The sequence below is a fragment of the Suricata suricatta genome, chromosome 3 (genome assembly GCF_006229205.1).
Source record: "Suricata suricatta isolate VVHF042 chromosome 3, meerkat_22Aug2017_6uvM2_HiC, whole genome shotgun sequence".
NCBI classification, from domain to species: domain Eukaryota; kingdom Metazoa; phylum Chordata; class Mammalia; order Carnivora; family Herpestidae; genus Suricata; species Suricata suricatta.
In genome coordinates, this window is record NC_043702.1 from 137,360,052 (window position 1) to 137,379,893 (window position 19,842).

Genomic DNA, 19,842 nt, shown 5'->3' on the forward strand with positions numbered 1-19,842 from the left:
TCAGAGGATGGCTGGTTGGGGGGGTGAGTAGGTAAGTCTCTAATGGGAAAATGAATAGATCGGAGGACTTGTCGGAATGTAGACTATAAGTGAATAGGCACAAATGGTTCAGAACTAAGGTTTTAAACCAGAAAGGCGTTGGAGGACCCCCCTGTATTCCCGGAGCCAATCTGCAAAGCCAGTTTGCAGGCTCCCTGTGCACGAGTGTCTTCTCGGTGTCCGCCTAATCCAGCTCTGCCTGGCGCTGGTTGTTAAATCTCTAGGAAATTTGCAAGCCAGTCGTTACGCTGCTGGGCACTTGCAATCAGTCGTGGAGAGAGAGTGTGTGCCTACAGAAACTGGCAACGACCATGAATCAGAACCTATTCTTTCCCTGGAAAACTTTATTTTTAAGTTTAGTTATGTATTTTGAGAGAGAAAAAGAGAGGCAGAGAGAGAGGGAGAGAGAGAGAGACAATCCCAAGCAGGCCCTGAGCTATCAGTGCAGAGCCCAGGATGGGGCTGGAACTCACAAAATGTGAGATCATGACCTGAGTTGAAATCAGGAGTTGGACTCTTAGCTGATTGAGCCACCCAGGTGCCCCTGGATAGCACATTTTTGGGATAGCACCTTTTTCTATGGCAGGATAGCATATTTTCATCTATACATAGGCACCTAGTACACAACAAAGTCTTATGAACCTCAATTCTTAACCTGAGAGCTCCAAGTGAAATCAACACCTTGGTCAGTTGCTTCCTACCATCTGCCCTTCTCCCCCTTTCTACGTGTGGAGCACACTTTAAAGCTTCAGCATGGCAGTGACTGTCATTCTATCAGTGGCACCTAAGGAGGCCACGCAGCGGGCAACGGGATACCACCAGGCCCCTTGATTGGAACTAAGTGCCTCAAATACCCCACTTTCTCCTGGTGATCCATCAAAGAGCTGTGATCCACGCAGTTCCCTAAAACCTTCCTAAGCCTATTTAGATTATCATAATCTATAACCTTGCAAGGACACAAGTCCCACATACGCAGCTACTTTGTAAAGTAGGATTTCCATGTCTTTGAGGTCCTAAACCTGGCCACGTTGAGGCATGGATGCTCCTAGTATTTTCTTGTAACGTTACAATAGACATTTATTTAAAGTACTATGTTTGCAGCTCAAGTAGTTCTAAATTGTACATTTCAGGGACACCCAACTTCTTCAAAATATTTGAAGGCAGCCACAACCACAGATTTCAATGTCATGATTCTTTCTTTGCCCATCCTTCTCTCTCTTTCCCGAGTAACTTCCTTCAGATACGGCTCAAGGTAGAATTTATCCTCCTCATATTTTGTCTACTGCTCTTTATGCAAGATCTGCCCTCCTGGTCACGTCCCGGGCTCTCTTAATGAGAAACATCTTGTCGTTATAAAGATTCTCAGGTAGACTTCTTATGGCCTCTGTCACATCATCATTCTTATACACTGTATCATCTCACAGGAACTGGAGTTTCTTGAACCCTGAAGCACTGTAATACTAATTTCAAATACCCTCCAGCCACCGGCTTGATGCTGCTCACCATTTTGACCCGAAACTGCAGCACTGAATGCTTCTAGTATTTTGAGATTGGGTAAACCAGTATGTTTTCATCCGTCGAGAGCTTAAAGATTGTGACTGAGTTCTAGAGCTTTGTCTTTAGGATCTAGGCCTCTCCGGTCTCATCTAACTAAAGGTCACCACCAGTGACGTATCTAAGGAACTCATGCCAAGGCAAAACCCAGCCTAGGGACGTGGGTGACGTCGTGGCCCATCTAGCCCATCAATAAATCCTTGAAGCGTTAACCCTGCCCTCCTCCTCCCTACTTTGCAGTGCCCTCTCTTAAGAGAGGGGTGGCAGAATTACTTTGCATTGGAATTAATGGTATAAAGAGCTACCTTCTCATCCGAGTAATGCTAATTCACCCCCATCCCTGGTCATTTGCTACCTATTAGAAATATCCTGACAGCCTGCATCTCATTACCATTGCAGCAGGTCGGGCTCCCAAGAATAACCTTCTAAGGAGGATGAAATGTACGCTGGTGGCATCTGATACCAGGGCATTCACATTCATATTTTTAGCATCATATATCAGTTAGCCCAACCTTTAGTGTACTCTATGTACTTTTAATAATCTCCATAAAAGCCTGATTTCCAATCCCTAGGCTCAAGCTGACAGTGTAAATAAAATCACCCAAATCCACAGGGTAAGAGAAATGAAAATGACAAGGATTAAAATTTGGTCAAACCTCTTTCTTTTTAAAAATTCTGCTTCCCTTCCAATTGGATCACGACCCTCTGTGTGCTCAGCTTAAGACCAGACGGTATGCTTTCACTTTTATTCCTCTCTGCAGCAGGCTTACAGTATTTAGTGAGAGTCTGTAAAGAATGTGTGCTGGGTAGAGAGTTAATACCATAATCCCCTATCGTTGGGGTCAAATGCTGAATAGAGCAAAAGAATTAGAAAACATGTTACATACAATGGCAGGAAAAAAATGCATCAGCACGCTGTTCTGTGAACGCTAGCATTCATCACCCGCAAGTAACGGCCATGAGGTAACAGAGTGCGTGAGAGGTGTGGACTTGAAGTCTAGTTGTGCACAGAAGCCGGTGGAGACTTGAGCATAAGCCTTAATACCCATATACTCTGGGAGGGATTTGTCACCATTTTTCATTGCTTCTTCCCAAGTACCTGTGTGGCTTTAGTTCCTAAGTAACACATTTAGCCACTAAATTGTTTCACGGAGCTGAAGCTGAAGCTATCCTTTTTTACTCTTCAGCAGTGGGTGTGAATATTGTTCTCAAAGTGCTGTAATACATCTGTCTCTGGAGAATTGTCTTAATGAACAAGTAGACATTTGAGGCACCGCAGGCAAAAAGGGTTGCATAGCTCCCTCCCATTGTACCTCGAGAAAGTCAGCTGAACTCCCCTGGAGTAAGATTACAGGCAAATAAATAACTTTGTCTGGAAGTTCTATACGGGGAACTTGTGTGTGTGTGTGTGTGTGTGTGTGTGTGTGTAAATGGTTTAAACATAAAGTGACAAGTCAAATGTATTTTACATGTTAAAAATTCTTTTCGTGTTTGTTTATTTCTGAGAGAGAGAGAGAGAGAGAGAGAGAGAGAGAGAGAGAGAGCGAGCATGCAAAAGTAGGAATGGGCAGAGAGAGAGAGGGAGACACAGAATCCGAAGCAGGATCCAGGCTCTAGGCTGTCAGCACCAGGGTTCGAACTCATAAGCTATGAGATCATGACCTGAACCAAAGTCAGACACTTAACTGACTGAGCCACCCGATGTCCCCCAAATTTATTTTAAATAATACCCTTTGAAGTAGTAACTATTATACCAGAAATTTAGAATTTTTGTTTATGTTTACATTTATATACAGTAAAATGCTTTGGGGTATAGAGTGCTAGAGTTTTGACAAGTGCAAAGTTGTGGAAACATCACCACGATCAAGACACAGCACAACTCTGTCACCCCCAACAATCCTTGTGCTGTTTCTTTATAGTCAAGCTTTTTACCTCCAACCCTACAAATCTTAAATCCTTATGTAGGATTTTATGTATGTATAGTTTATACAATGACCTGAAATCATATTTTTATATATTTATATGTAACAAAATAAAAATAACCCCAAACAATATCATCTCCACATTTTAAACAAGAATATATTTATATTATTACAAATACATAAATAACTAGAAAGCCAATGCTCTCTGATCAAAAAAGGTTTACTTACTGCTCAATAGATTCAGTGAAATCAGGGACAGTAACCTAATCCACCAGCATGACCAAAGTGCTTATTAAATGTATATTGAGTTGGTTATTAAGCTATGGATTGAGTAGTAGTTTTTACTTAAAAATCTTAAAAGGTCATGACAACCATAACTAGAAATGTGACGTTCACTGTATTGTCATGGTATCTTAAAGACAGCCAAGAGGGAGAAGTGAGGTATAAGAAAGTGTGTGTGTGTGTGTGTGTGTGTGTGTGTGTGCACCCATGCACGTGCATGTGAGATTACATCACCAATTTTCTAGCTTGTGAATGATAAAAATTGAATTGTTTTTGCACATGACCCTTGTTTCATGTGTCTGTAACTCAATGATTAAAAGTTAATGGCCTTAAGGATAAAACTATTAGAAACATTATGAACTAGGATTTTGAGTTATATTTGTTAGGATAATCTTTGTTTACTTAAATAAGACAGCAGGATTTCTATGAAAATACTGAGTAAGATTGGATTCTAACCAGGAAGCATAAGACATGTTATGAGTAATTCAGCACATTGTCTCTTTCCTGCAGGGCATACTGACTAAATGACTAGAGAAATCTTATTTCAAGCAAATACATCATTATTGTTTAAAACAGAAATATTAACATGACCTTAATTTTCTCCATTATCTTACCTACGTTTCTATTAGCCCCAGGTCAGACTCTCAGTGTTCTTTACTGTCCGCTCCTCCTCTCCTTGATAGTCCTTTCCTCATACTTGACTCATTTTCATGGAGAAATCGTTTATATTAAAAATGAGATAGAGACTGTCAGTCTAAATCTCCAGCCCAGGCTTCCCTCATGTGTTACGGACACATGCTTCCAGCTTTCTACTTCTATCTCTCCCTGGATATTCCACAAGCCCAAACTTAAATTGACTCAAATGCAGCTCAGTATCCATCAAACCAAATGATTCCTCCCCCATAGAATTTTCCATATGCTTCCATTAGTTCTTATCTCACTTCCTGTTTCTTTCACTGAACTGAAGGCAATGAACGTGTGTCTTTTCCCTAGTGCCTGGCACAGTGCCTGGCATCTGGTAGGCATTTATAAATATTTGTGGAAGGAATGAGTGCACATGACACTCATATGCATATAAATAGGGATTTATTTTCACCCTAAACCCCAATGTTGATGAATGGTTTTTAAATGAATGAGTAGCTCTGATATACATATAGATATAAGTATTTATTCTCACATCAACCACCAACTACCATATCTATACAAGGTCTGGAGATCAAATAGTGTCTAGGTTTTATGCAGCAAGGAATAGAATTCACACATTTCAGGTTGTTTCCTATTTTTTCCTCATTGAAATCCTATTGTGTTTGAAGTCAATATTATAACATAGGCATTTTTCTATGTCTTAGAAAGTCCCAGATATTATTTTTACTGATTGAATAATAGTTCCTTGGGAAGTTCTTCATGCTCACCCCAAAAGATCAATTTGAAACATCTAAGGACCTCATGTAGCACCTCTTGCTATTCAACAGTCTCTACTCTCCACCAGTGATTCTCAAAGTGTGGTCCCCGGACCGGCAGTATCAGCAGCATCTAGGAACTTGTTAGACATGAACTTTCTTGGGCTCCACCCCACCCCTTCTGAATAAGAATCTCAGGCCAGGGGCTCAGTAGTCTGTGCTTTAACAAACTCTCCAGGTGATTTCAATATACAAATGCCATACACTTTTCAGTGAAAGAAGCCTCCTGAACTCTTTCCGCACACTTCCCCCGTTCAGTTAGGTCCCTCATTGGTGCCACATCATGTTCGGATTGGAAAATGCCATCTATGTTCGACAATGACTCTTTAAAACAGGGCATGGCTTTCTGTACTTAAAACATACATATAAATGTGGTGGAAGGCAGTAGTTTTTTAAATTTGGTTTAAAAAAAATGAAATCCTAAACAGAAGCCATGGCTCATGTGTGTGTGTGTATGTGTGTGTGTGTGTGTGTGTGTGTGTGTGTGTGTGTGTGTGTGTGTTAACAAGGAATTACTGTGATTGGATATAGTTGAGGGGATGGGGAAACAGAGTCCCCTATGTCACTAGGTGCCCTCCTGCCCAACCTTCTTCCCCACGCCACCTCCAGGGAACAGAACTTGAAAACCACAAAGACAGTGGAATAGATGAGGAGTTGGGAGACCTGGGCTCTAGTTTATTTCTTTGGGCAATTCTTTTAGCATCTCAGAGCCCCATTTTCCTTGTCTGGACATGACGAATAATCTGTAATTCTTTATCCAGCTGGAAGGTACTTTATTTTTTCATTTTTTACGTTTAGCTTCTGATAGAAAGAGATCCCAACTGTCTTGAAAGTTCTGCCTTCCTTGGAGACACAGGAACAAATGTTGGCTTTGCCATTTGCTAGTCTTCTGTCTTCTACTTCAGTATTGACTTCCAGGCATTAATGAATAACAGGACCCGGCTGCCGCCATTAGGAGTGCCAATAAAGAGAAGAAAATCTTCCTCCAGAGTCATATAACATTGAACAGATTTTTAACCCCAGCATTTGATGGGAATGTGGGCTAATGATAAGGGCATATGTGAAGGATTTAGAGAGTGGCACAACATAGTTGCACCGGCCTTTTCTCCAGCTTCCACTCCACCTTCTTTCTCCCTCTTCTTCTTACTTCCTCTCCTCTCTTCCTCTTCCTCAGAGAGCTTGCAAAGCACTGGCCCATACTCATTCTTCCCATGTTACATCACCTGACTCTCTCTCTGTCAGGTGACTCCCAAGGTCAAAATCTATGATGGGAAACCAAATGTGTACATGCCCCCAAGTATCACGAGTGTTACTTTCACACTCCCTCTTGCAGAGATCTCTGTATTTCCCTCTTCTCTCTCCCTGATTCTTCTCCTCCTCGATCAGTTTCCCTGCCTCTGCCTGAGGCCACTTCATAGAGACAGCTTTAAGCTTTCTGGTCAGAACTGTGCTATCCCATTGCTATAGACTGAGATGTTTGTGTCCCTCAAATATTTGTGTGTTGAAACCTACTGCCCAGTGTGATGGTGTTTGTGGAGGTGGGGCTTTGGGAGGTGCTTAGTCAGGAGGATGAGCCCTCATAAATAGTATTAGTGCCCTTCTAACAGATTCCAGAGAGATCCCTCATCCCTTCCACTGTGTGAAGATACAGAGGGAAGCCATGTATGAACCCGGAAGCGGGCCCTCACCGGATGCTAAATCTGCCAGTGCTTTGGTCTGGGACTCCAACCTCCAGGACTGTGAGACAAATTTCTGTTGCTTTTTAGCCACCCAGCCTATGGTATTGTGTAGCCACAACAGAAGAAGACACTGATTTTTCTGTAAAGCAGGGTGGGCATGTGTGAGGAAGGGAGGTGGTGGTAGTGGAGCCATGGGGACCTGCAGGGGCGAGGTGGGCACATGTCATGTTCTTGACTCTTTACTCCCGTAAGGTCTCCTGTGACATCTCTGGAAAGAAGGTCATTCTGGCCTCTACTCAGCACACGGCGCGGGGCTCGTTCTCTGAGACGCGGAGACCTTGCTCCATCCGTCATCCCCTGGTGTGTCAGAGTCCTGACAGAAATACCAGACGCACTTTAATTGAATTTGTGGACCAAAACTGGCCTGACAGGGAAAGCCTGTTGATAAAAATCTATGTTATAGCTTACATTTTACATTAGACTGTAGTGCTTATGCACATATAATTCTTTTTTAAATGGGATTTAAAAAATGGAATCTATAGCTCTATGCTTTTGTTTGTTTTTATCACATGGAAAACGAAAGTACTCGACTGCTTGGTCTGGACAGCGGGGAGTCTTCTCCATCCTTTTCCGTTCTCTCCTGTATTTCTAGCACCCCACCCCCAAGGTTCAGTCTCCATTTCTGCCCCCCTCATGTGTAAATGAGTACAAATCACATCGTACCTATCTTTTGCCCTTGTACTTCCCCTTAGCCCCTAGTCTACTTCTCTCTTCCTCTCAGTCAAGCTCTTTGAGAAAAGACTTAATACTTGGGGTCCACAGAGGTGCCCCTGCTGTCTTTCTCACAACTACCCATGAATCCGCAGGCTTCTGTTACCTCCACCCCCTTGCAGGGTCCCCCATCTCAAATCCCACAGCAACACTTCAATCATTCTCACAATTTGGTCTCCCTAAAACAAGCTATTTCCTTTTTGAGTCTTTCCCTCCTTCAGAGTCCATGGCCTTGCTCTCTGCTGCTTTTCTTCATAGCTCAGTAATTCATTCTCCTCAGTCTTTGCTGGTCCTTTAAATGCTGGTATTCCCTGAGGTTCTGTCTTCCACTTCCTGCTTTTCTCTGCTATTTACTCATCCTGGGCAAAATCTTCCACATCCGGGGACTCAGCCCTCACCTGCGTGTTAATGGTTTCCAGACCTACACCTGCAGCCCAGGGCTGCCTTCCTTGGGCTCCACACATATTTATCTTAGAATGGCTCCGCTTAATAGGTACCTCAGACTTTGGTCTGTTCACAAATTAAAAATAACATCTTAACTTTTAAACTCTGCTCCTTTTACTTGAGAAACAGCACAATGGGCCCACCCAACTGAGAAACAGAGACTCATCCTAGACCTGACTGCAGCCAAGTTCCATCACTCAGGTTCTCCTAATACTATATTTGACACGGGTTTCTTTTTCTTTTGACTGTCTCCACCAACTGCAATCACTACTGCCTCGGATTTAGTTCAGACCGTGTCCACTTTTCATCTGGGCCAATGCCTTCTGGGCTCCTTGCCTTCAGTCTCTCACACTTCCAAGTCAACCTGCATCTATTCTCCGGATGATCTTTTCTTTTCTTTTTTTTTTTTTTAATAAATTTTTAATGTTTTATTTTATTTTTGAGAGAGAGAGAGAGAGAGAGAGAGAGAGCAGTGGAGGGTCAGAGAGAGAGGGAGATGCAGAATCCGAGGCAGGCTCCAGGCTCTGAGCTGGCAGCACAGAGCCTGATGTGGGGCTCAAACCCATGAACTGTGAGATCATGACCTGAGTTGAAGTTGGACGCTTAACGGACTGTACCACCCAGGTTTCCCTCTAGATGATCTTTCTAAAAGATCTATATTGGTGTTGTCCAGCATAGTAGCCTTTAGGCATGTACAGCTATTTAATTAAAATTAAGAAAAATTTAAAAATACTCAGTCATACTAGCCACATTTTAAGTACTTCGTAATTAGCCCAAGTAGCTAAGGGCTCTCTACTGAACAGTACAGATAGAGAGCACTTCCATCATTGCAGAAAGTTTGACAGGATAGTACTGTTCTAGAATGTGAGGTAATCATGTCTTATCTCTGCTTGCTTCCATAACGATTCCCCACATACGTCAGATGAAACTCCAGACTCATTAGCTTGGCAAGTGAGCTCTCCCTGCCTTCAGTCCACTCTCCCTGTCACTGCCCCTCCCCTTGAACCTCTGCTTTCGTCATGGCAACTGCTCCCACCCCCATGCCTCTATGCTTTTGCTTATGCTGTTTCCACCACTTAGAAGGGCTACCTTTCTCTGTCCCTTTAGAACTCTTGTTTGCTTTTCAAACTCAGCTCAAGCATCTTGCCCTTTGTGGAGCGTTTCCTTGCCTTTCTGGGCAGAGGTTAGGCTCACCTTTTATAATTTCCACTGGCAGCTTAGAGTGCTACGACACTCATCCTTAGAAAGAAAAATCTATTGATTCACCATGAAAGCTTGCATCACACATCCGTCCCCCAATACAACCCTGTCCTAATCTCCCAAACTTGTAACTGTGTTACCTTGCATGACAAAAGTGACTTTGCATTTGTGACTGAGTTAAGGATCTTGAGTCTGGCGCCTTAGACCACTCGGCCATCCTGACACCTTAAGGATCTTGAGATGGGGGAGGTTAGCACAGATTATCCAGATAGGTCCAATGATAAAATCAGAAAGATTCTTATAAGAGGGATGCAGGGACGTCTGGATGGATTCAGAGCTTGGAGTGATTAACTTTGAAGATGCAGGAAGGGGCCGTGAGCCAAGGAATGAATGTAGCCTCTGGAAGCTCTAAGAGCCAAGGAAACAGATTCTTTTCTAGAACCTCCAGAAGAAACACAGCCCTGCTGCCCCATTTGGACTTTTGACTTCTGGAACTATAATAGAATAACTTAATATTCTTTTAAATCGCTAAATTGGAGGTAATTTGTTATGGCAGTAATAAAAAAACAATAGAGTCACTCTTTCATCTATGCATTCATATATCTATTCACATATTTCACATAGGTTTACTGAGTACCTGCTTTTGCCAGACCCAGTATTATATGCTAAGAATACAACAATGAATAAGACCCAATTCTTGCTGGGGAAGGTATAATATAGTGGCAAGGGAGAAGGCAGGAGTCCTGAAACTTGGACTTGTAAAGGGCTTCTGTCCAAAGTTGAGGCTGTTTCCTGTAGAGTCATTGAAGGTCTTTGCCTTACTAGATTGGGTTTTCGGTGGCCCTAATGTGGAAATGGGCCGATGCTCTAGGAGGAAGACACAGGCTGCTTGTGATGTCTAGGTGAGCAATGATGAAGGCAGGAACCATGAGAGGGCGCTAAGAAAGTGGATCTGGTAATATTTGGGTGATATTTTAGAGGTCGAGTTGATGGGGTTTTGTGATCAATTAGACACTGTGCCTGAGCGGCAGAATCCAAGATGACTGTGAGAACGGGTGACTCAAAGCTCAGTGCCTGGCACACAGTGGATAAGAAACAATTGTCTTGAACTGAATTGTGTGGCAAGAAGACAATGGAGTAGATCATCACTGGGAGGGAAGGATGATGCCAATGAATCTGAATAGTGGAGGAAAATAAATAGAAGAATAAGTGTGTGTGTGTGTGTGTGTGTGTGTGTGTGTGCGCGCGCGCGCGTGCACGCACTCTGGGTGCTGTGAAAAGGATGTCCAATGTGTGCCCTGTTACCCTGTATGATTTTTACTGCTCAGTTTAAGCCGTTGTGCTTTAAACTTGAACCAAGTTCAGAGAGGACATTTAGAAAACCATATAACCACCTTGAAGATGTCGGATTTCTTTCAATGGCAAGTTTAGCTACTGTTTTGATCTGAAATGGGTTAGAGCAGGGGAGGGAGAGCAAGTGTGTGGGGTGATGTTTGGTGCATTTGCTGTCTCATTCTGGAATGAGGGCATTGCCTCTGTTTCCTTCCTCTACGTGTTCCCCTGTGCAATGGGCAAGCCCCAATGTCCCAACCCAGGAGTGAAATGCTCTCTGGCACTGTGTGGGATTAGTTGGCCCCCGAGCCCGAGACTGGTGACCACATGGTGGTGAATGTTTACTGTACTGAATAGGCACTTATGATTTCTGCTCCTCAGAGTGGTATCCTGGTTCCACCACATTGATGGGCGAATACATGCCATTAGTTAGCAAAGGCCCTGAAGCCTTGTTTCGGACCAACCTTCTCTGTGGCATATGGACTGTGTCCCCAGTCGAGTGGGGCCCATGGTGGCTGAATAAATCTCTTCTTTTGATTTATGTTCACATAGAATGTTTTTCACTCTTTTTAATTTTTAAAAACATTTATTTATATTTGAGGGAGAGTGAGATAGCAAGTGTGGGCAAGGGAGGGTAAGAGAGAGAGAGAGAAACAGAATCCAAAGCAGGCTCTGGGATCTGAGCTGTCAGCACAGAACCTGATGCAGGGCTCAAACCCACAAGCCATGAGATCACGACCTGAGCCAAAGTCGGACACTTAACCGACTGAGCCACCAGGCGCCCCTACTCTAACATATTTATAATGACTCTGTAGACTGAGGGAAGGGGAAGAGTCTTATGATCTAATAAGTTTGGAAAATTTTGGGTTTAACAAATGTACTGAAGTCTGCAGGACTTCTCAGAAGCTTTACTTTGCAAATATATCTTGCGAATGTCTGAAACAGAGGTAAAGGTTTTCCTAAACTTATTTAACATAATATAAACATGTGGCAGAGTGTTCCATGCAACAGAAGTCATTCAGAACGTGTTTTCCTACTGAAGTGGCAGGTGTCCAAGGTGTTCCTATATGCCCGGCACACAGCAGGAGGCCACATTGATGACATTTAGCTGTTATCTATCTTCACAAAGTCTCCAATGGGCATGAATTACTAAAGATACACTGAGATGGTAACTGGACCAATCTTTCTGTTCTGACACTTTTAGTTTGGGTTTGAACTCTCTTTGCTGATGAGCCAGGATCCCGTTATCCTTCAGAGCCTATTCCGTCACCATTCCATACCTTATCACACTCATGATTTCCTTCCCTCACCCCTCAAATGTCTTCTTATAATAAAAATCCATGCTGGTTTCTGTTTTAAAAATACTTTGAAAACACTAGAGGTCATTTTCTTTGGATATTGGAATACAATAGTACCTTATTATTTATGTTCTGTGTTTCTTAGTCCTCTGTGACTACAAATGCATAGCATTTTGCAGTTTGGGTGGATTTATATCATCTAGAATTTCATTTGATCCTTAAAAGAACTTTATAAGGAGCTGGTGAAATCCTGTTGTCTTAGTCTCTGAGCTGCTATAACCAGCAGCGCAGACTGGACGGCTTAGAAGCAGCAGAGATTTTTGCTCACAGTCCTGGAGGCTTGAAGTCCAAGATCAGGGTGCCAGCCTGGTGGGAGTACAGGTGAGGAGCCACCTTCTGGACTGGAGACAGCTGCCTTCCTGCTTTGTCCCCACATAGTGGACTAGGCTAGGGGTCTCTCGGAAGCCTCTTTCGTAGGAGCACTGATCCCATTCACGAGAACTCCACCTTCATGATCAAATGACCTCCCAACGCCCCCACTTCCTAACACTATCACCCTGGGTGTTAGGTGTCAACATAATGAAATCTGGGAAGGCACAAGCATTCAGCCTATAGCACCCAGTGTATAGAAAAGTGAACCAAATAACGTATTTGGGTGCCTAGTTTGTGCCAGGCATAGAGCTAAGTGTTTTACATACCTGAGAGCTCCTATCCACTCTACGTCTTAGGACGTGTTATCCTCGTATTAGAAACGAAGACCTTGAGGCTAAGGGGGTGAGGAACTTCTCCAAGGTCACGTAACTTGAAAAGGAGGTCTGATAGTTTAAACACATATTCGTTTAGCCCCCAAATCCATTCTCTTTCCACTGCGGCATCCTTAAAGGGGAAGCCAAGACCAAGGGCAGTGAAAGATTGCCCACGTTCACACAGGGAGTTTGGGAAAGTGCTAATTCACTTGACTTTTAGTCCAAGGGCCTCTCTTCTACATATTTTTGCCAGGTCACTGGAGGGCATTTTCAAGAATAAGTAATGACCTGTGAAATGTCACTAACAGCAGCAACAATAACAACCGAAAGAGAGCAGTGGGGGAGACGGAAAATGCAGGGGCTCGGAATCTCCCGCCCACCCCTCAACATCCTCCATGTTGCAAAGGAGAAGTGAGCCCGCATTTCTGAGAAAAATGCCACCCAGCCTTTGTCTCTTTCGTCACCTAGGTGAGGGGCTGGGGCCGGCTCTGGTATAAATGAGGTGTTTTGGCTCTCTTCACCTCGTCTTGTCATGGCCAAAAAGAAAATAGAGTAAATTCCACCCCTCTGCCCCCTCTAGGGATACCTACTGTTTCCACTCAGCGGATGCATGCGATTCGCTAGTGTTAGCGGGTTTCTCCTATAGGCGAATCCTTGTGCTGGTGTCATGGGGACAGCAGTGGAGGTGAGTAGGGCACGTTTTCTCAGAGTCTGAAGTCTAAATGGAGAAGCTGGGTGTGAAAAGCACTACTGAAGAGATACAAACTGTCGGGAAAGCAAGATGCAAGGCACTTAAGGGCATTAAGAGGGAGTCTTGGGCATTTAGCGCACATAATGTTCACCGTAATCACTCAGAACAATTACTGAGGGCATCCTGCTTGCATTTACCATGTACTTAGCTCATGGGGGAGGGGAGGATTACTTAGCTCACGGGGGAGGGGAGGATTTGCTGTGTAGCCCCTAGCACACAACAACAGTAGGGCAAATTTTTGTTGCCACTTTCCCAAACCCGCAGCTCTCCAAAAGCTTTCTTGAAACCAGATTGGAACAGAAAGGTAGTTATGTTTCTATATCCGAATTCCACCCTGAGGGCTCCATGACCCACACGCCACAGGGGAGTGAATCCTGGAGCGAAAGAGAAGTGGCCGGGTCTGTACTGTGTAGTTGAGTTCCAGCCCTCCTTTTAGGCGCTGAGAATGCTTGCATTGCTCTTCTACCCTCTGTTTCCCAACTGTCCCTTCCCCTCTTTAATGCAGTGGTGGACAGAGTCTGAGCCTGGGCCCTGCACAGGGTCACTGCTGGGGAGAACCATGGGACAAATCCTTCTGCTTCTTTTCTTGGTCACTGAGGCGCTGAGGGCTGGGCAGAAATAGAGTGGCCCTAGGAGGAAATCTAATGGATGGAGCAAAGGCCAGGAGGAGTCCAGGATGTTTCCACCTTTTGGGATTATTTTATTATTCATGTATTCGTGTCTTCAGCTACTGCATGAAGATCCATAGGCCAGGACTGACTTTGGCGATTCACAAAAACTTTGAGGACAACTAGGGGAATCTGGAAAAGGCTTCTCAGAGAAGAAAAGGCACTTTATAAATCCAAGGCAGTTACGGTCTCTTGGGTGCGAAATTCCAGTGGGCTCATTCACACTGGCTGCCCGTATGTGTGCCAGTGCCCAGGAATTTCCCCTCTTGCACATTTAGGCTTCCAGATCATTAGGCTGGGAGAAGCAAGAGCTTCCCTTGAGGAAATACAGAGTCACTATTCCGCTATTCTCCCAGACTCGCCATTGACTCAGGGAATCTCTGAAAATCTCTGGAAGGGACTTCCACAATCATTTAGCCCAGCTGTCAGTGTGTATTCCCTCAGCGAGCAGACGAGTGGGAATATGAAGTAAAAGGGCAGTTAATTCTCCATTATTTGGATATAGATTGTCCACAGGCATGGAGTGCAAGATTTGTGTATTTGGAGATAGTGGTCGGGTATTTTCTTATCTGCTCCTACTCCGAGCTAAACGATCACAGACCGTATTCGTGTTCCTTGGAGGACTGATTGCAAACTTTGGAAATCGCGCGAATCGAAGCCATCTTCCTCTAACTAGGTTGATGCTGCCTTCATTTTCATTCCAGAAACTTTTGGCTCTTCCCCATTCAGAAGGGATTGCCTGCATTCGAAATAGGATGACAGAGGAATTACTCTCGCTGCGATTACCCTTCAGCTCCATCCCAGAACTGAGAGACCCTGCTAACTGCTATTGCCGTAATGACTAGCAATCACGGCACAATCACGGAAATGAATTAAATTATTAATTTCAATAGCACCCCATGGTGCATTTATAAATTCCACCATCTGGGGAACATAAATATGGAGGTCCACATTCTAAACTCGGAGGCATGGTGCTCTGTGCCAAGGGCTGTATCTTTGAAGGCAGTAAAGATTTTTCAAGATACTATATGTGGAGCGGCAAGCTGTGCATTTGAGAGAAGGCTCTGTCCCTGGGTCTCTATTAGCTTTACCATTTATTTAAGGCTCTCTTTCCTCTTAATTTTTAACCAGTTCTTATCTTATAGACTCAATGCATAAAAATCCACAGGACAGGAAATAAAATCAACCTCGGACTTGAAGTACTTAGTTCTTCACCCCCTTTTCTCTTCATTGAATTTCCTTTTGTCCTCCCATAAAGTCTCTTATTGACTAGCTTCAAATATGTAAATCTCTGTGTTAATAAGTTCTTCGGATGGAGACAGCTATTCTTAGGTTTTGAATGTTTTCAAAATCCATCTGAAACTTTAAGAGAATTGTTTCTGAAGCAGAGGGGATGGAGGTCCTGGAGTGGTGTGTAACCTACTCTAATAAGAGAGATTTCACTTTCCTTCCTTACATGGAACCATTTGACCAGATGTTGGGGTTCAGCAAGGCTTCCCAGTTTGCCATCTGTGACATCCCCAAGGGCCAGTGAGAGAGGGGCACTTCTAAAGAGCATATGTAAATGACTTCCACGGAGCCAAGCAGGGGCACGCTAGGCCACCTTCTTCCTACAACAGATTTCCAACTCAAAGCCAAGACACAGCCCAGACCTCTCGTTCTCTATGCCCCAATTGCCAAATATCCACAACTGGATTTCTAATCGATGAGTTCACTTAAGAAGCAGAAGAAAAATGCATGGCTTTTCGATAGGATAAGTAATTCTACAGCATTGGTGGTGTTGTGTGCTCTAAATCTGTTACCTCTCTGTGTGTATAGGGCTTGGAAGCAATTTGAGTCTCCGCTGGCCAATGATAAAGAGGACTATTGAATATCAGAGCTGCTGATTTCAAACATAACTCAGGAAATTCTGTAAATCAATGTAGGCCTGCAGGCCACTGATTTCTTGTTGAAACTGAAGGTATGCTCTAAAGGTCTCCCCTTGACCCCACGCAGCCACCACCGGTTGCCAATGTTCATGGGCTTTGGTACGTGAGGTCAAGTGAAAACATTTGGGGATGGGATGTTTTCCAGCAACTCTCTTGCTGGTTGATTCCCATCCAATTCCCTGTAGAGTCAAACATGGGGGTAGCTTGGGGGATGGTGATCTGAAGCTTTGGGAATAGGTGGTTTGTGCCTAATCCACGTATCATTTCTTCATTGTTTTAGGTGCCATTCTCCTAACATAGCCAAATTGCTTATTATTAGCCATTTACAACAAGAGAATCAACAGAACCAGTGATCACAATGGATTTGCATGAAAGCTGCTGATCTTCATGGCAAGGTCCTTGCCAATAGCTTCCCTTTCTGTCCCTGGATTGTAAACATTAACGTTCATCAAATTTGAGGAGCTGGACCTCTAGGGACTCCCATATCCTGGGTTTATTAATAATAATGGAGGACCCCAAATCAGTGATTTATGCAATTTAGCCACGGGATCCTCAACCTCTGTAAGAGTTAGTAGACTGGAATAATTATAGACTAAATAGTGATGATAAGGAGGAAATGTAGTGTAGTTACAGTTACTGGGCTAAGAAACCCAATGTTTCCAATGTCAGGAGCATCTGTTTGCTGTTATAAAGGGGAAAGGTCAAAGCACAGAGACCTTCCCCTGATCTTTATGAGTTAGTTAAGTAGCTGGGAAAGACTATGCAAGGTTATCATAAGAACAAGATGTAATAAATACCAAGACTCTTCAACATCTTGCTTCCTGCTCCCAGCAGTGGGAAGACAAATAGTTGGCATGGGTTTTGAGGTGAAAATCTTCAACGGTCACTGCTTTGCTATCACAGCCAATGCTGGAGAGCCTGGAGGAGCCGTCATGACCTTGCTTTGGAGGCTGAATTTACTTCTGACTCAAACATCAGAGAAAACATCTCTCGTGCAGAATCGAGAAGTTCACGGTCTTAAGGTGAGCCCATCACAGCAGCAGCTCTTGGCAACTGTGACTCTTCTTTTCTCTCGGGGTGTCCAATAGCTCACCCTAAACCACCAGCAGCTTTACATTAATGAGCTGAATTCCTCTGAGTCCCAGGTCAAGTAGCCTGCCCAAGGCCATGACGAAGGCCCTGTGTAGACTGCAGGCTAGCAAGTATGGCTTCCTGCCAGATAGTACCTCTCCCCTACAGTCTCCTTGAATCCCACTACTTGGATGGATACACCATCTGACACTGCCCTGCAGTGAATAAAGGGAAAGAAGAAACCAGCATTTCTTCCTGAGATGAAAGCATATGGTGCTTTCAAGGTAGGGAGGTGGGGAGGAGGAGGCCTGAGAAGAGTCAAAAGTATGTTGGTTATACCTATAAGGACAAGTAGTATAAGAGAGAAGAAAGTGTTTTCCCACTCCTTGGGCAATATCTCAACAGCTCTTCACCCCAGGAAAGGAGAGTGCCCGTCTGAGTGAGGACCAGCTCTAAACCGATGGGGTACTTCTTAGTTTAAGGGTAATTGCTTACCCAGGTGGCAATTTTCAGGTGAATTTTTCTTTATAATAAGATTTGATGGCAAATTTAATTGGCCCCTGGGGCCATGGGATAGAGAAACAGTACAGCTCTATGAACACTTATTTAGGGAAATCTAAATAAAATTCAGAAAAGTTCACACATTAATCCCTTCTAAGATGGCCACTAGAAGGTAGGAGTAAATTGGCAAACCTCAAAATGAGATCTTTATAGGACCCACCTGGCTTCTAATACCATTCTTTTACTCGATGCTTCCCGAGTTTTTCATGAGGGAAGAATGATCAGATTTTGCTTCTTTAGGGAACCTTTCTGAGGAAGTCTGGAAGAGCTAGTAGGTTCTGCATGAGGGTGAGGTGGGGGAGGACTCTCTGGCTGCCCCAGACTCCACCCAGCCACCCTACAGGCTAAGAGGGGTACCTCCCAGCACACCTGTAACCCAATCATGGGACCTGGGTGTGTTGTGCCACACCCATGAGGAAGTGCTGAGCTCCTCTATCCAGGGGTGCTTGTTGGGAAGCTCTGTGAAAGAAAAGTGACCCTGCTTATACCTTTGTATGTTCGACTGCAGGCTTGTCCCCAAATCTCCAACTTCAGGGCTGCCTCCAAAGCTCCCAAGAAACTCATCACTGGAGTCTTCTAACTTTAGGGAAATTCAGTTACATACGGATTTCCTTGGGACTTGCCTGAGTCATCCCATGTGGTCATTATTGGACATTGGGAATCACTGAACATTACTGGATATCATTGGATAATGTTTGTGATTATCATGTGAATAGGTAAAGCCTACCCACACCTTAAGGCCATCTCTGGCCCCAAACAAGGGGAGGACTGATCTGCTTCTGAAGAAGGATGGTACAAAATAGAGAGAGAACGAGGCTTAGGTTCTGTCCTTTCGTGGTTCACATGTTTTATGTTTGCTTGGATCTCTGATGCTTGCTCCCTGACTCTTTCAGATGGAATTCTCTAGGGCAGAGACTCTCAGCCAGAAATTTCTGTGTATGTGGTTTACTGGGAACTAGTCTCAGAAACAACATCCTATAAAGGACCAAAGAAAGCAAGATTGGGTGGGGGGTGGGGGGATGTGATACAGTTATAACAGAGGCTTGGCCAGCTTCACAGTGGGCTCTAGACCTGGTACAGCCTTGCAGAGTTGCTCTGAATTGAGGCAAGTGCACCAGGAATTTTGTACTTCTGACTCTGAGTGAGCTCGAGGAGTTCAGCCGAAACTAGTTGGCATGGCAGCTCTTGGCAACACATGGGGTCTGCTGGGGAAGGGGTGTATTTTCAGGGAGGTGGTTCCCTTCTGGTGAGAAAAATTCTCAGGAGCTCAGCTGTGAGTTCTCAAGAGTCAACTCACAATTGTGGGAGAATGAGTGTCTTGGTTCTTTGAGACAGACAGGTGGAGAGAGACAGAGAGAGTGCCTGCACAGGTGTGTGGCTAGGTGGCACGCTATGGCAAACACAATAGCCACCCCCAAGCAACCCAGATACTCTTCATTTGTCTTGTAAATTTGCCCAATCTAGAAATAGATCCTCCAGGACTTTGGATGGCCTCTTTGAGAAAATTTATGAGATTAAGTATCAATGGGACCAACTACAGTTTCCACTATTATGGTTGGTCTTCAGGCCACAACTGACACTCATCTTCTTTGTCTTCTCCTACTGATATCATACTTTCTCTTAACGTGGACACCTCTGCCCTCAGTTGGCACTAAGTCTGAGTAGCTTACATGATGGAATGACCTGGATTCTCATTCCTGAGGGGTGCAAGCCCCCATTACCATGTCCTCTTCAGACCACGACTTGCTGGCCTTGTCCATTTACCATCACAGTTAGGCAAGAGAGTACAGAAACATGCTCCAGTGGATCAACTGTATGCTGGCCATATTCTTTTCTCTCCTCATGATCAAGGTCAACTATCCCTACCAGTATAGTGACTCTTTTTCCTGCCTGCTTGTCTCTGGGTACGAGGATCCCAAAGTGATCAGGTGACACCTATAGCCTTAAGCCTTAGGGATATTTTTTACTGTGTCCTTCAGAAAACATCACCCCTCTGGGAACCAGGACCTCCAGACCCATAGAGCCTAAAGTTATGGGATGGAAAACTTGGATTTCTCAAGTGGACCACCATAGGTGATGGTAAAAAGGGCCATTCCTACTTCTATTTCCTGGCCCCAGTCCCACAAACTCCCCCCG

At 44.2% G+C, this 19,842-nt stretch overlaps 2 pseudogenes; one reads left to right on the forward strand and one right to left on the reverse strand.

Annotated features, from left to right (window-relative positions):
- Window positions 1-19,842, forward strand: part of LOC115287105 — an 82,730-nt pseudogene that overhangs the window by 58,329 nt on the left and 4,559 nt on the right.
- LOC115288674 lies at window positions 1,225-14,945 on the reverse strand (annotated as a pseudogene).